The following is a 17,988-nucleotide window of genomic DNA, read 5'->3' on the forward strand; positions in this document are numbered from 1 at the left end:
ACTGATCCTTTGATACGAAATATTGGAATAGTGGGTTCATTTGTCTCAAGTAAAAGTGGGGTTGAATCAGTGAGCTGCTGCACATCTTCTGCAAACTGCTGAGGCTCAGGAGCATCCCAGAGTGTGTCCATTGCAGCCCTTGGTATATTTGGTAAGCCATACTCCTGATTGCCACCTTCCCAAAAACATTGGTGGAGAGACTTGGTGAATACACAAAAAGCTGTTCTGAACTATCCCTATGCTGGGGCAGATTAATCTAGTGGATTTAATGAAAGAAGAGTAGAATGACCAAAACACAAATAGCTATTTTTCCCTGGATTAGCTGGGTAAGGAAACATTAGTGCACCAGGTTAAATAGGATTTTTTTCCTGCACCATATACCACTGCCTTCTGATGAAAAACACCAGCTCAGCCCAGAGTTTTGAACTCTAAACATTTACTGTCCTTTGTGGTGCTCGTGATTCAAACAATTCCCTTCTCAACCTGACAGAGGAGATCTGCAGTAGGAAACTGCTTCCACCTGTTGGAGTGACTGGAATTTTAAACTGGGTTAACTGTGGAGCCCCATTTGGAAATAGTTTGTAAAATGCTTGAATCCTCTGGGGGTGGTTGTATTATACACCTTGTAGTTGCTGAACATTTCAGGACTTAAACTTTATCTCTAAGTCAATCACCTGGGGATCAAGCTAGAGGACTGGATAACAGTTTTACTAATCAAAACAATTTTCTGAATATTGTTGAGTTCCAAGGAGTTTTCCCTGCCATCTGAAGACACAGTGAGAGGACGCCAAGAACAGAATTATAAAACAAATTCTTTAAATCGTGTTGTACTTGGAGTTTGATTTCCTAGACTTTACAGTGAGCAATAATAAACTAATTATGATTAAACTGATAAGGAGGACTCTAAGAGTCAGCCAGGAAAGTCTTTCATAAATAAACAAGAAGGAATGCTTGGTCTCACAGTTGACATGCATCAGAAGAGCTTCTTTTTGCCTTTTCAGAGTCAGCTCTTAAAAAAAAATAATCCAAAAACCATCAAAAAAGCCCAAACAAAAACAACTCCAAAACAGTGGAATAAAATATGTATTGTTAGTATTAAATAAGTTCCATTTTATCTTAAATCCCATGACATCCTTCTGACCCCAAGGAACTGGCTCTCAGTCATGTTGAAGCAGCATTATTACTGTTGCTGTTATAGAGCAAAATTCAAATCTAAACTCAAGACTTCCTAAGAGAGGAAATAGTTTGTATCTGGGTTTCTGTCTTTGGCCTTTTTGAATAGCATTTGGGTTTCTCAGTTATAACTGGCAAGAATTTATTCGGCTTAATACATGAACATTTCTTCCCAATAGGTTAGGTCAGCTGTGAGGTTTAATCAGTGTTCAGATTTTTGACATGCTGCTCAAGGGCATATCATCTGAGCAAATAAACAACCAAGGAAAGGCCTGTATACCACAGGGATGATGTAGGATTGCAGGGGATCAGTTCCACTCAGGTGTTCATGGTGGTAGTGTCTTTTCATGGCAGATAAGAGATGACATTCCGTATTACACCCTGCATCGCACCAATATGGATAAAACAAACAGTTATTGTTGTTTCCCCTTTGGAGCACTGTTGTCTAAAGGACTGAACTGAATGTGTGTGCTCCCCTTTGAAGCATGCTGCTCCTTCTCACTAACGTTGCAAATGTTTGGTGTCTTTTATGAAAGGAGCATATTTTCAGTGTTTTCCTTCACTTTAATTTTCATACCGAACTTGCCTCTGGGTAGTCATAGTCCTATTATAGTTCTTTTCCCTACAGTTACAGCTCTAAATTAAGGCCTTTGATTTCCAAGACAAGAATGAAAACAGTAGTGGGGACCAGAATCTTCTTTTTCCCTTGACAGTACTTTGGAGAAGAAGGGGCATTCAGCCAAGGAATGAAACTTAGAGGCAACCCTATCAGCCTCAAAGATTTATTTATTTAATTAAGTCACCATCAGGATGGAAAAATACTCTCAGTTGCCAGAGAGTTGCCTGTTCCAAGCTCAGGGAGGGTCAAAGTGCATGCTTGCAAGTTATATGTTACCAGGACTTGAACAAGAAGCTTCACAAAATGTTGCCCTTTGGTCTAGAGTGAACCATTTCTGCTGTGGGTGCTTTGGCAAGCAAGGAGGAGAGGGAGAAGGGCTGGGAAATGCACTGGTTTGCTCTCCCACTGGAGTAATCCTGCCTTAGAACTCACTTGGCATCTGTGTTAGTGTTGAGTGGCATAACTGGACATACACAGCAAGCCTGACAAATATTGGAGGATGAGTGAATGGGACCACTTCAGACAATGAGAGCAGCCTCCTGCTGTAGGAGAGAGCTACATGATCCAGATAATGTCCTTCAGAAACAGCTCAGTTCCCTCCATACAACTTGCCTCTATTGCCAAGGCAGTGCCGAGGGACTCCGAGAATTAAAAACTCTGGCTATCTCATACAGCTGGAGAAATTTCCATCACTGAGCCACTAGTGGTCCAAAAAAGCTCCCAAATCCCTTTATCAGCAAAGTTCCTCGAGGGCTGGGGTGGGAGGTTTCCAGGCAGTGCAGCCAGAGGCACAGCCCTGTACCAGCAGGTGTCTCTGTGCCTTGGCTCTTCATCTGGTACAAATTGGCCTCGTTCTTCTGGTCTGGCTCTGCACTAAACTTGCTGGACAATGTTTGCTGTCATTTTAAATAGCACTGAACATTTTTAAGAACAATTTGGGAAGTATATGTATTGCCTTAGACGATTTCTAGTAAATAGCTCATATTTGTTGCTCTTCCCCACTGGAAATGCTTCTGAGCTTTAGAGACAAAAAATCCTCTGGCAGGAGCAATTTAGTAAATCCAGGGTGTATTTTAGTGAGGCCTCTCAACTTTCCAGTCAGTTCAGTTGCTGATTTTTAGATAAATCTTGCGAGTATCACTCTCAGGTCTTTCATGCTCCTCTTATTGGCTTCATTTGTCTGTCGGAGGGGTGTGTTGCTGCAATATTTTTCTATTCCAGAGTTGCACCAATTTCTCATGCAAATTAACCTTGTTAATCATCTCTCAGGACAGCCATGATGTCCTTTAGCTAAGTTCTCTTTGCTCAATGAAACACATCAAATGCACTCAAAACATACATGAGTTTTTCCATAATCAATTGAGACACGTTTACCCCACTAGCAATGAAGAAGCTGTGCTGTGATTCTTCATTTTTCTTCATTTTGATTCTTCAAAATTTGCTTCCTCAAAAGCTAGTCCTCCTGCAGTCTGTTCTTATGGGTTACTCTTTGTGATGCTTGGAAGTCTCAGCAACATCCACACTGAGGGCAGCAAGTATGGTTTTGCTTTTGGATGACATGTAAGTGTCAGTCAGCTCTGAAATGTGAAAATCTATCTGAAAAGATACTTTTGGCTTCTTCTAGGATGCACAAATAGTTAATTGAAACTACCTATGAATTATCAGCGATGTAAATTGTTGTCTTGCTTGAAAACCAGAAGAATTGGCTTCAAAATTTGCTATTTTCACCCAGCCCCAGTTCTGGTGATCTTCCCAGACAATGACCTTTTTTTTTTTTTTTTCCCCAAAAAATATTGCTTTATATTCTCTCTGGCCTTAGCCAGAGTCATTACTTTCCTCTTTGTCATACTGAGACTCAATAGCATTGTAATTATTTCTGACATATGGTATCATCTATCCACCTCTCCTTCCAATATGTCCAAATAAAAGAGGAATACCACTGTGGCCACTAGACCATAGTTTCCATCAGTTAATACAACTTCATGGCACTCCATTCATGGGGGAGCATGGACCTAAACTTCACGTGCAGGGAGATGTGCTGTGCCTGGAGCCCTGGAATTTTGCTGTCTTATTTCAGCTCCCTCAGAACTGGAAATTACAGCTCCAGTTTACTTCTCCAGTTTTGTGGCAGAAGGCCAATGATTCTATCTGAGAGCTTTTTCTTTACCTTCATTAACCCCCAAATGTTGCTGTATTCAAAACATCCATAGAGAATGTATTTATCATTCATTTTCTGTTCATGTTGATGTGGGAAAACACGTGCAATCAATATTGAATCTCTTTCAAAACAACTTAAAATGGGAATACATATTGCTCTAATCTAAAAGTAATCATGATGATAAATGATGAAAAATATGCCAAAAAGTGAAAATCCTGGTTTTAGAAATTCTTTAGTTATGTGTATGGGCCTATATATATATCTATTGCTTACCAAGAAATTAAATCTCAAAGCAAAATTCAATTAGAAAGGAAAAAATTGCTTTTAATATTTAATTTTGTTCTCATGTCTAAACCTCATATGCCTAGTTTTGTTCATCTACCATCTACTTAAATGTAACCTGGTTATATATTTTATTTACCTATATAAAAATGGCCTCAAGTTCATGCTGAAAAATACAAATGTAGATTCAGCCATATTAATCTGTCTCCCACAGTTATTTCCTTATATAAAATAAAACTGCAAAGCAATATAAGCTGTGAAACACAACTGTCCTTCCTTATATTTATGGTTGTCCAACTTGTTTGCTGTCCCCTTTCAGACCGAAGGTAAAAGGCATTGCGTTATTAAAGAAGTTAAAGATAAATTTAGATTAAAGATAGATTAGACTGTGGTTTGGTGAACATCTTAATGATGAACCAACCCTGCTAGCAAAAGAAGTCTTACCTCTCTTCATGGGTACTGACCTCCTACCAGCCCTGGCAGAATTAGGTCAAGTAGCAGATCCACCTGCAAACCAAGCTAGCACACACACAGACATTTCTTTTCTCATGACTTTTCTGCCAGAGCACAAACAAGTGGCCAAGGACTAGAAAAGGAGAAGACTGAATTACCATTTAAAACCATCTGACCAGTACTCAGGAGTTCTGGGATCTCCAGGAACTCGCTGGGAAGAAACAGTAGTTTCCAATGTGCCTGCATAGTAAAAAATTCTTCTAGGCACTGCAGCAAATTGAATGGTTTGGACCATGAATAGCTTCTGTTAAAAAGTGACATTTGAGGGAAGAAGTAAATTTTCAATCGATTGAAATTTCAATTTTGATTCTCAAACAGAAAAGGACCTCTTCACTTTTACATTTTAAAATGTAGCAAAAGGATAATCCCTATAAAAAGTAAATTTACTGATAACTATTTATGAAGCTGGCAATAGTATTTTTTGTCCTGAGTTCAGAAGAAAAATCATGAGAGCAGCTAAAACATGAGGTGGTTCCATTCTGTGTGTTTTGGAAGAATAACTTCAACATTTGACTTAAGTCTGGCTGCTCACAGTGCATCAAGTTAAGCAGCAAGACATGGTTTTGCCTCATTAGGTCAGCAATGCCAACCACCAAGGCAGTGCAGCTGGTTCTGTGGTACTAGTAAAGAAATTATAAATATATGCACACATGCTTGTAGCATCAGCCCCCAAATGAAGACATAAGATCACAGAATTGTTCAGGGGGGTAGAATCAGTAACACGGATTATAGTAAAAACATAGTGAGTCAATTTGGGGCTATAAATACTCTGGTTTTCTGTTATGGTTTTAATCTTTATTAAGTTGGATGATTCTTATTTATTTTCTTTCACATATGCCTACGTTCCAGTATGTAGTTTTTTTCTGCATACATAGGCCTGTAAGACTATAACATACTTTGCAGAAGTGTTCTAAGACATAAATGCTGTTAGTCCAAATCCTTATCTGAGAAACCACACAGACACCAACACGCACTCAGCCTTTAGTATTTCCCTGTGCATTTTTACAAACAATGACAAACCATTTGTGGTTTTTTTTTTGTTTACAACCATGCAATATTTTTTGCATTTCTGAAGAAGAATTTAAAACATCTTTTTACTTTCTATACTTCTTTTAATGGCTTTGCATATTACTTTTCATCTAAACTCAGTATTTGAACATACACTTATCAGGCGCCTGTTTTCTTTGTTGCTTGTAATTACTGAATAAGTCGGAATCATAGCCAAGGAAGTCTGTGTGGGATTACATCTGGAGTAGTGTACTGTAGCAACAGAGTTTCTACTCTCATAGATTTGATCTTAATGATGGGCTACACTTTCATCTTTAAAAAAAATCATTTTCCGCAACTCAGTGCTTTTTATACCTCAGCTACAAAATGCTGTTTATTGTTCAGTTTCCCTTGCATACAGTGTTTGTAACTATAATTGAAACTTAAAAGCTACGAGCTTGAATAATTCAATCAGAAAGCATATTGTTTTTACTGTTCTCGGTATGAATTCAAACGATCGCATTATTGTGATGTTATAATATCAGAATGTATTTATTTTTGCTTGCACAGTCATAGAAGGGAGTGTTTCCTTCAAGAAAAAACAGTGAAAAGAAGGGGAAAAAAAAATAATAATAATAAAAAGATAGCTGAGCTTTATCCATGGCGGGGTCCTCTGGTCTAACTTAAGCAAATGAGATATCTTGTCCCCTCCAGCAGGCGCCTGGGCTGTCGCTAAGACTCTCTCTATCAGTGCTGCTGCATGCACTGAAAGTGCCCCCGAGGCTGAGTGTGATCATGTCGGGTAGGACACACGTAACCTCCTCCTCTGAAGGCACCTCCGTTACCGAGTGTGTCACTGATACCACGCTCGTGGCTCTCAGATGTCAGCTCGGGAAGGCACAGGGAGAAAAGCATCCCTGCTTCCCGTGCTACAAAAACGCCTCGTGGAATTACGGGGAGAGAGAATAGCTCCACGTAAGGTTCCGTTGATGTCTCTGGGCACCTTTTCACCCCAGAATTAGCTGGTTTGCTGTAGAACAAATCGAGGTTCATACGTTTTGTTTTTAGTGCGGATTTTTTTTTTAGTGGATGTAAAAGAACACTGAAGAAAAATCCCAATGTTTTAATTAAATTATCAGCTATCATGTTCTCTGGGTCAAGGCAAGCATTGAAAATAGAATGGATAAAACTGTGGTGTCTTATGCAAGCACCATGTGTTTTATCTCAACTCCACAGCAATTTTTTGAACTGATAAAACATCACATGTGACTTTTGGCTTAACATGGTTGAAGCAGTTGGTAGGAATTACCGATAATATGGGAAGGATTCATTTTTTCCTTTATTGCTATGTTTGGATAAATCATTATATATAATCATCTACTGTTATGTAGTGCTGTAGCTGTACCTGTGGAATTAGGCCCAGGAAGAAAAACTGTCCTCACTCCCAGAACCATGAATCTGAAATGTTCTTATTTATATAGATTTTCATTATGTCCTTAGCATAATTTCAGCACAAACAGAGGGCTTAGCCAGACTCCCATGGTGTGTCCTTTGTGTAAGGAACAGCTTAGCATCTTTGCCTCTGCTTACCAAGCTTAACACCTGTAAATCAACCACTCCATTATGCAGTAATTCCCCTTATTCTTAATTCAAAATAACAAAGTTAGCAGCAGAATTTGGGTAATGAGAAAATATATCGTTTCGGCCTGTATCCTCATTCACTGTCTTCTTTCCATTTGGGAGGGGGGCTAAGGGGAAGTGAAAAACCCTTTTATTTGCAAATTCATCCATATCGCTTTATAAGACAAAATATTAGGAAATAGCATGATTTATTGAACTGAGGCATTTCAGTAAGGCCTAAATGACATAGTCTGCTAAGAAACTCATTTTTCCATGATGAGATCTGATGATGGGGGTAAGACCAGGAGCCCCCTGCCAAGAAGACACACAGTAATGAACTTGCAGAAAGCTTTCACTAACACCTATCACTGATGATGGTTCCCCCTTCCCTTACCTCAAACATTGCCCAAATGGGGATGTACGAGAATCTCCCAACGGACTGTCTTGTGAGGTAAAATGAAGAAAGCCTTAAACTTCACAATTGCCAATAATGAGCAATCATTACTCAAATTACACCAAGCACTGATTAGGTTTAAAGTAATGAAGAAAACAACACGATCAATCATCATCAACCCAAAAGAAGTCAATCTGTGCTAGAGATACAGCAAGATCTTAGTGGAGGGCTCCATCTACAGGGTTTGGGAGATGAGAGAGAAAAACCTTCACATCACAATATCTGAACAAGATTCCCCCTGCTCCCTACTCTGCTCACATTTTTCTTACCAATATCCAAAAGCCACACACATAAGGGATTTTTTCCCCTTTCTTTAGCTGCACAAAAATTAAAAGGGCTTTATCAAACAACTAGGGCAGGAAAACTTTTTGGAAGGATATTTCATTGCTGGTGAACTGGAATGTCTGTTTAAAAGCAAAAGTGACAGGAGTTAAATACCTAACATCTATCAAATAGTAAAATTATAGTGAAAGCTCTGACTGTACGAACAGCATCAATGGAAGCTGAGGTTTTTAATGCAGTTTGTATTAATAGGTTCCAGCCACAGAAATAACATTGGAAAAGCACAAATTGCATGGAAAATTCCCATTTGACAATTTGCATCGTCTGCTAAATAGAAAATTACAAATTAGCACAAAGCTTATTTTGAAAAATCCAGAGGAAATTCATCCAGCCCTACATTTCTTAGGCACAGAATAAGATTTCGATACCAGTCACAGACTGGCTCTAGTAAAAAAGAACCCATTGTATTTTAAAAATAGGAAAATAAAAAAGGATGAGAGTAGTTGTGTTGCTATTCCATGCACACGCATATGTAAACTTTAAACTGTGCTAATAAGAAAAGTTAATATATGCATTTTATAAAAAAAATATTATTCCTTGGGGATAATTTCAGTTGAAATATGTCTCCTGCCCGTGTGTTGAAGGCGTTACAAAAAAATTATTTTAAAAGAAAATTATTTAAAATTTAAGCGTAGGAAAATACAAAATTAACATTTCAATCAAAGTCTGCTGAACGTAACAGAAGTTTCCCTACTGACATAATTCACTTTTGAATTGGGGATAATCATTAGAAATAATGAGATACAAATGAAAGCCTAGTAAAAAAAGGCATGACCAAAGGGAAATTAAAAATAATACCCAGCTATTCTAGTGTAGGTTTACATTGTAAGGCCCCTTGTGGAGGATTCCTAAAAATTTAAGGGAAAATTCCTAACTTTTCATACTTTTGCTTGAACTGTTCAGTACTATGGGGCTGATGGTTTGTCTTTACTGGGTTCTCAAAGTGGCCTGAGATAATCTATGGGAATAATGTCATCATCACTAAAACTTAAACTTGATTGGAGTAATTTTTATTAAAACAGTATTTCAACATCTTATAGCAGCAGTAAATTTAATGCAGTTTATATAACATACTTAATATTTATCGACAATAAGGAAATTATGAACTAGTCAAGGAATTTTTATATTGAAACCTATTTTTTGTGAAAGACAAAGATGAGGATGTGGCTGGCTGAGCTACAGATTAATTTGAGTACTTGCATAAGTAAAGCACTGTGAGGAGTACTGTAAAGATAAAAAGTGGTTTGGGAGTTAAGGTATTTGTAGATGTCATTTGGAAATAGTTGAGTATTTTGAGATTCTTTTGTCTTTACTCCTGGAAACACATAGTCTTCATGGGGGTAATTGGGCTGTGCCCTTACAGAACTGTCATGTAGCCCTAAAAATATTAAATGCCAATTTCTTTTTCAAGAAAAAAATTAATAGTTTGTTTATTAAAATTTGGATTTACTTAAATGAACCTCGAATAATATTGATTACCTTTTCCTCCTTCTGCCTTGCAGTAGAGAAAAAAAAGTAATTTATACCAACATGCTTAAAAGTTCATCTGTGTTATTCCAAAGTTTTATCTTTTTATAGAGTTTCTCCATTTCTAAGTGTGTTAAAATAATACTTTCTCCATTGCTGGGGATGGTCTTTTTACAAGGGCATTCTATGATAGGATAAGGGGGAATGACATTAATCTGAAGGAGGGAAGATTTAGATTAGATATTAGGCAGAAATTCTTCCCTGTGAGGGTGGTGAGGCCCTGGCACAGGTTACCCAGAGAAGCTGTGGCTGCCCCATCCCTGGAAGTGTCCAAGGCCAGGTTGGATGGGGCTTGGAGCAACCTGGGATAGTGGAAGGTGTCCCTGCCCATGGCAAGGGGTTGGAACTAGATGGTCTTTAAGGTTCCTCCCAACCCATACCATTATAGGATTCTATGATTTAATGCAAACACTGAATCTGCCTATTTAATAAGGAAAAAAAACCAAAACCAAAACCAACCAACCAACCAAAAACCCCAAGAAAGAAATAAAGTATTGATGGAAGATGTTGACTGCTACAAGTTTGTTTTGGAAAGTTTTTTACATTCTGCTTCTTTAAAATGTATTTGGATTGCCTATCCTTGACAACTATAATAAACTATTTCCATGGAAACTCAGGGGAGAAAACCGTGGAAATTTCATCAACAGAAAGAGCAGGTAGGAACTCTGAGTGCAGAAGGAATGACTTGTCAGCGCAAGGTAAAGCAAGTCAGTTGTTAAGGTATTAAACCCAAAATAATTCCTTTGGTTCTGATTGCTTGTTTTCAGACCTTTTAGAAAAAGCTGTAGAGAGCAGAGGCAAAAATTACATTGGTAATGAAAGTGGAAGGTAGAGTCAGTCCTTGTGGAGGCGAGCTTCCCACAGAATTTGTGGGCTTTGAGGATCCTTGTGGGTCCCTCCCAACTCAAGATATTCTGTGATTGTGTGTTTGGGTGTGTGTGGACCCTCAGGGTGCAGCCTGGGTTCGTGCAGTGACCAGCGGGCGCATTGCCCCTCACCACAGATGAAAACAGCATCTTGGTGGGCTCTTTCTCTGAAGGCCTCAGACATCGCTGTTGTAACTGGACAATAAATAGCCAACCTGACATTAAAATATTGTAATCACAGCAGACAACTCTATTTAATCTTTCATTATATTGTCAGATAGCAATTGGTTTGTGATGCACAAGTAGAAAACAGAAGTCAGTGGCATCTTTAAAGTCGTCTCTAATAAATTTCTTCTAAACCCCTCTGACCTCAGTGCAGAACACCATTTCAAAGTACTACTTGGAGAAGGAGAGCAATGTATTGATTCTGCAAGTTTAGAATTTATCTGGCACAGAGATCTCAAGAGAGGGACCTTAACCCAACTTCTCTAGAAGCAATAAGTCCCAGGTATTAATGGATCTCTGGGGGGAAGAAAATGTGGACTTTTTAATGCCTTTGATGCTTTGCATCTCCTGCAGACCCACTGGGGACTGTCCTGTGTTTCTGATAGCTGAGATCCTTGGATATGAGCAGTGGAACAGGTTGCCCAGAGAGCTTGAGAAGTCTCCTTCTCTGGAGATATTCAAAAGCTGTCTGGACACAATCCTGAATAATGTGGTCTAGGGGACCCTGCTTGAGCAGGGAGGTTGGACTAGATGACCTCCAGTGATCTCTTTCAACCTTAACCATTCTGTGATTCTTGTCCACTAGGAAATGGCAAGAAACTGTTCTTGAGTCCAAACTTCTGCTGACCTTTGTAAGAGGTCTCTTTAAGTGCAAAACTTCAGTAGAATAATTTCAGGAAAAATTTATTCCTCCAGCAGATCACCTGAGAAGTACCTGGTCTGATGGCCAGCCTTACCTCACTTCCACTGGGATCATGAAAAGGAAGCTCCCTCAGCTTTTCAGATCAGAGGAAGTCTAGATGAGAGCACAGAAGAAAGGTGAATCTAGGGAAGATGCTGTTACTGAGCTCCAGCCTCTGTATTCAGTGCAGAATGTATCAGGCAATACAGAGCTAAGGTTATGGACAATGGATTGGGAATTGCAATAGAGCCAGCTGGGAATTTCTTAGAAAACACTTGTCACTGAAAATAGACCAGACCTGTTTGTGAAACTAATATCAGGTTTTGCAAAACTTTTTCATGAAGATTTCTCAGGTTTCAGACAAGAATCCCTGGTCAAAGCCAGGTTGGGGTGGGTGGGAGCAGCAGAAGAGAGTATGATCTCCTTTCATGTATAATTATTCAGAAAAAGTGCAACAGTACAGGAGCTTGATGTACTTCTAGTCTTGTGCCTGAAGTAATTTATGCCAGATATAGGAGACAGTTCCTTTCCCAGCATTACATCAGAAACAGCCCGTGCTGGGACCTTCACCATACAAAGGAGAAATTACTTTTGTACCCATGTGTTTGTTTTCAGAGCAAGTGCTAAAGAAGATTGGTCATGAGATAGCGAACAGGGTTTGAAGAGATCACCCCTAAGAAAACTGTAACCACCAAAACACCCTTTATATGAAAGCCTAATAATGTTGTGAATAACTTAAAATAATTACATTAGAAACAGGAAAACACGAGCACATGTGGGTTGAGCCAAAGCTGGAATTCTGCTGATGCTCAGCTTGGTGGTCCTGTGGGCAGGCAACATACACAAGCAATTGCCCAAGGCAACAACATTCTTTATTAGATTGATTAAGCACCAGGTTTACTTATTGTCGTTAGTAATGGATGCCAGATTTCTGCTTTGCTTATGGTAATAGGAGCCAGCAGAGAGGAGGGAGTGTTACCGTGAGCCTTGGTCCTACTAGTGCTGTGGAATTTTCACACCTACCTTGTTTTAATGTGGAAACAACCAGAAATGGTCCTCACCCAACAATTGCTATATGATTCATTGTTCTCTCAGCTTAAAACTGAGATTTGTGGAAGCTGATTTAGGTAAGATAATAAATAATGGCCCTTTGTTATACCATCCAAGTAACTCCTGGGTTTCCTTTGCCCTGTTTGGGATTTCAACAAGGGGAATAGTTCTTGATTGGAGCTAATAGAGAAAAAGTGCAGCAAAGGAAAAAATTGCATTCAAATTGGCCAAAGGTACAATCCATGCGATGAATTCCCTCGCCAGACCCATGCCTACCCCAAAGAGTCACAAATTCCTCACTGCAGCCTATAGTGAGGTGCATCAAATCTGTAGGAAGGAGGTATAGATCTAAGGCAACTGATGGAAGTGTGAATGTTCCATTGACCTCCCACTGCTGTGTGTGCTCTGGAGCAGATCTGTGCTACATAGACTGCTTAAAAAGTTTTCTTTGAGAGTCAGGCAGACTCAAGTTCCTAAATCATTTAAGTGCTCCTGAAAACAGTACCCATATACTCCATACCCATGTCAAGGCTCTGTCACTTCAACTATCAAAATTTTCTCATAAGCCTTTGATATTGCATTAATTAAAAAATTATGTAGTGATATAAAATTGATGAATTCTTAGTTAACTAATAAATGTCCTTTTCTCACTATTGGTTGTTAACATAAACATCATCACACGGTTTAGATTTTACTTCATTAAATACCATCTAATATAGAAGATGCAACATATTTTATCAATAAAAAGAGTACTTTATATGCTCTACATTCGATCAAGACCTCATGCTTCTGTTTTTAGTTAGCTGCTATTTCCAATAGTTTAAATACAAGTGTGATTTGATTATTTTTAATGTTTTTACATATCAAACATCACTCACATGTATATTTTTCACAATAGAACAAATAATATTAAACAAGAATTATTTGCAGTGCACCGTGTTAACACTTAAGTTTTAAAATGATAGGTAGAAGATGCCATTAGATGTGCTTTTTAAATACCAGGATTTTTAGAGAGGAGAGCATATACAAATATTAATGTGCATATATAAATATATATATATATGTATGTATGTATGTATAAAACAATCATTTAAATCTATTCCTTCCATATTGATATAATGTGGTTTATATATACTACAAAGATTATTATAAAATGTAATAATTTTCATCCAATCCTCAAGTTGATTATGCAGAAACTATTCATTATTTAGAGAGAGAAATATTAAAACAAGAAAGTAACAAGTATCTTAAAAGAAAAATTATCTCTCCTATAAAGGTTGGTTGTTAATTTTGTGTATTTATTGTAGATTCAGTTCCTAGGATTCAAGACACTTCTGACCTTTTTAAAAATATGCTAATATGTTGAATTACTATAGGATGTTTCCCATATTTATATTTCCGATCTCTGTCTGCCTTATTTTAGCTAAATTCAATTTAAAAAATTTATAAAAAGGTACTGGTACTGTTCAGGACTTGTGAACTGATGCTGTGCAGGACAATGATGAAGAATGAGGTTTGCAGCCAAGACAGGCAGTAACTCACTATGGAAAATTATGTCATTGTTGCCCCAAATCAAAAGTGCCTCTCCTCATGACCTTCCCCAAAATCCAACTTTTTCTAGAACCAAATGCAGCCAGATTTTCTCCTGTGCTGCACTGAACAGGTCTCTGGCTGTATTTAGGAACAGCCTAATTGTCTTTGCCTATGGAAAGGTAAGACCTAATCTGTGTCTGCATCAAAGTGACCAGGACAAAGCACAGGTGCAGGGAGTCTGTGCCAAGTCATTTTGTGGGATTCATTTGATGCCGACAAAAGTTTTGAATAGGGCTGTCCCCAAAGAGCAGCAATGCCTGCTGATTAAAAATAAAAATATAAAACAACCCAGCTGTATCTCAAAAAAATTACACCTAGCATCATAAGGAGGAAAGTTGGAATTTTATGAGGATTGAGGGCTGGTTGTCATCTTTTGATAATGGGCTGGAAGAAAGTGGTTGGTGTATCTTTGTTTTCTTGTTTTATCAAGTTCTTGATTATCAGGTGATAACCCTCAAGCAGTTCAATTGAAGAAATTGGTAGTTTCCTCCAATAAAATCAGGACTGGACTTTAACAACCCCTTGTGGTACATAAGAAACATTAAAGAAATCCTTTGCCCACTGAAGTCAACAACAGCTTTGCCATTGATTTCAGTTGTGCCAGAATTTTACCCATTATGTTTCATTTCAATCAACGCTGTTTTCATTTGATCTAGCATTTTAAAATATTTTCTGTTTCCTTTATGTTAGGAACTATTGTTGAGCAGGATAGTAGGATGTTGCTTTGGGGGGGTTTACCTCAAGTTGTGCCAGGGCAGGTTTAGTTTGGATATTGAGGAAAATTTCATCGCCCAAAGGTTTGTTCAACCCTGGCACAGCTGCCCAGGGCAGTGTGGAGTCACCATCCCTGAAGGGATTTAAAAGATGTGTAGATGTGGCACTTGGGGACATGCTTGAGTGGTGGGTTTGGCAGTGCTGGGGTAACAGTTGGACTTGATGATCTGAAAGTTCTTTTCCAGTCAAAATGATTCTGTGATTCTATGATTCTATTGTTATGTTCTTTAGAAATCTATTTCTTTAATTATCATTATACAAGCGTACAATAAGTGATACAATGCCAAATCTAAATAATGGCTTTGACAAGAAAGTATGTGGACTCTTGAAAATCTTCAAGATGCAAAAAAAAAAAATGTAGAAAATAATCAAACAGAAATGCACATACGTGTGTGAGATGGTATTGGCTTGATTCTGACAAGAGCTGCCAGCTTTGTCTGTGTCATCAGATGAAAAGCACTGATGGCCACATGGACACCAAATCAGAGTTATCTGGAAACTGCAAGTGTTTTTGGCACAAAAAAATTGAAAGGATTGAAGAAAGTGCAGGGACACACTGCTAAAGAGGGAAGACAGGAGATTTTCTGTCTTTCCACAGACGAACTTGGATACAAAATCCAGAATTTTTGGGGGGGATTTTTTTTTAAATTTAATCAAATAATTTTGAACAGATATACTACACTTATATTTCCTCTGAGCATATGTTTGTGTGCTTTTGGTGTGTACATCTCCTGTCTGTGCCTGTCTGCACACATGGAATATTTCATGCTCTCTGGCTGGCTGTGATGAGTCAGACAGAAGATCGCTCTTTGTTAATAATATTTGCTCTTATTTCATCTTGTATTATTGTTCCTTGTGGATAGTTTTATAGCTATTTTACATAAAATTAAAAGAAGACAACCATAGAGGTTTATGGTACAGCAAATTCGGTTGTTCCCTTTTTATTTTTAGAATAGTTTTAGTAATTTTGGGTACTTCTTGAGAGCACAGAGGTGAGTCATGCTTTAAATAAATTTGTTTGCAAGGACATATAAATGACTTTAAATGGGAGGAGCGGAGCTGACTCATGTAGAGGTGAGGCTGCAGCACTTTCCATTGTTCCCACAACACCACTGAGAAAACAGGTGTAGGGCTGTGTAGCCTTAAAACCATGGTAAATCCTGAGCTTCTGAGAGCATTTAATTCTTAGTCTTAATAAAGCCAGGGTTAGGTGGGCACCCAAGAATCCGGATGGCCAGCTACAGCATATTCCTTGAACATTCAGGAAGCATTTGGAAACAGAAGAGATTTTGTAGCTTTATGTTATCATTATCCAGATTGATGTGGACTATATAGACTCCTAAACCAGGCAGAAGATTTTATGAGAGTACGGGAGTGAGCATATGCTTCTGTAACAAACCAAATACAATATATATGTGTTATATATGTATACTTACATATGCATTTATAAAAGACACATATCACTTATATGTTAGAAGAGAACCCAAGTGCCATATATTTTGAGAACATTACACCTGTAAGAAAAAAAATACATGAAATTACAATGCACACATAGGCATCCCTGTTTTCTGCCAAATTTCACAAGTTTGCACTCCTTACAGATACTTGAATTTTTTTACTCATTTTTGCAGAGAAATAAAGAAGGGGACTTCTAAGTTCACTTACCTGTTGTCAATTACTGACGCCTCATTACACAAATCACTTGGAAAGCTGATGAGGTTTTATCTAACATAGAGGCCAGGTCAATCAATCGTCATCAGACCTGTGGATCTTCAATGGACATTGAAAGGTTAACCCAGTTCTTCAGGGCCTCCATCATGTCAGCAAAAATTAGCAAGAAGGTGGCCGAGTTGTCAATAGAGCACAGAGACAATTAGTTAATGATTAGAATGTTAGCACTTGGGGAGTTGATAACAAAATGAGCCATCTTGGATACATTTGCATGCATTTAGAAAATCTATATAGCTTGGTGGGATGGGAGGGAAGTCTGTGCATATGGTGCAGTAAGGAGAGCCATAAAGCAGAATTATGTGTGTCTGAGTGTATTGTAGACTTGGCTGTGCTAAATGAAGTCACTCTATCAAAAACCCTGCACATTTCAGTTTATCAGAGTCAGGTACTTGGCTTTACTGATCTACTTAGTAACCAGCATTAGCAATGAGACTGCTGCCCTGTCATCATAACCCCATTTTCAGCTAAATGATTATGGATTTGATATGTTCTACAGTAAGCACTGGCCTTACCAGTTGTGATTGAACTTGGAACTTGTTAAATTAAAGACAAGGTAAAATTAAAATACTTCCTCCTGTTTAGGATTTCATCACTTAATTTTATTCTTGACTTCTCTTCTTTCATAAGAATATTTTGTAAGACTTCTGCCTGCAGTTATAATTTCATTTTATATCCCTTGTTGGAACATGAAATCCTCTGTCCATATCACCAGACCAGGGTTCCTCCTTGTGTTGGCTGAGGCTTCTTAACTAGTTTGGGCAGGAAAAATAAATGTTATAAATAGTCTGCATGATTACTTGGACAAGTGGGTTTTGATCGTTTCAAGGTCTCCTTTACCTTTGTGCTCTCCATCAGGTTCAGATACATTTCTGATGCTCACGACTGCATTTAAAAATTGCTCAAATGTTCTGCCATTGAAGTATTGCAGAGATTTATTTTAGGCTATTAGGTTTCTCTCTACCTTTGATGGAAGACTAGTGTAGGCTCTATATCTGAATCGCATTGTCCACCATTATAAACACCCCCTTAATAAGAGACATCCACTCAGTGCCTAACAAAAGAATTCCTTGGATTCTGAGAACAGCTTTAAGAAGATATATCATATATACTATAGGTTACCTTGTGACCCAATTGCCTTCCTATTGATGTGCTGATACCTGGATTTATGTCTCTGAGTGCTTTGACACACAAGTATCCAATTATATTCAATTTAGATTCAGGTGGCAAAGACCTTCACTTTTATTTAGCAAGCATAGATTTTGTAAGTTTTAAAGGAAATGTCATGAAGGGAAAGGGAAGATTTTCAGATGGCTGACTCCAGCTTTATGTTTTCTACCCCTATAACCCTCTGCAAACCATGACAATTGAAGTCATAATCATATTTATATGAGA

The 17,988-nt window shown here is 38.1% G+C and overlaps 1 long non-coding RNA gene across 2 annotated transcripts in view; it reads left to right on the forward strand.

Annotated features, from left to right (window-relative positions):
* The window catches only part of LOC113987308, a 226,652-nt gene that overhangs the window by 82,787 nt on the left and 125,877 nt on the right, over positions 1 to 17,988 (forward strand). The gene's annotated exons all lie outside the window — the stretch shown is intronic.

This window comes from Pipra filicauda, unplaced genomic scaffold, assembly GCF_003945595.2.
Source record: "Pipra filicauda isolate LSUMZ 115617 unplaced genomic scaffold, ASM394559v2 scaffold44_size3831614_pilon, whole genome shotgun sequence".
Taxonomy (NCBI): Eukaryota; Metazoa; Chordata; class Aves; order Passeriformes; family Pipridae; genus Pipra; species Pipra filicauda.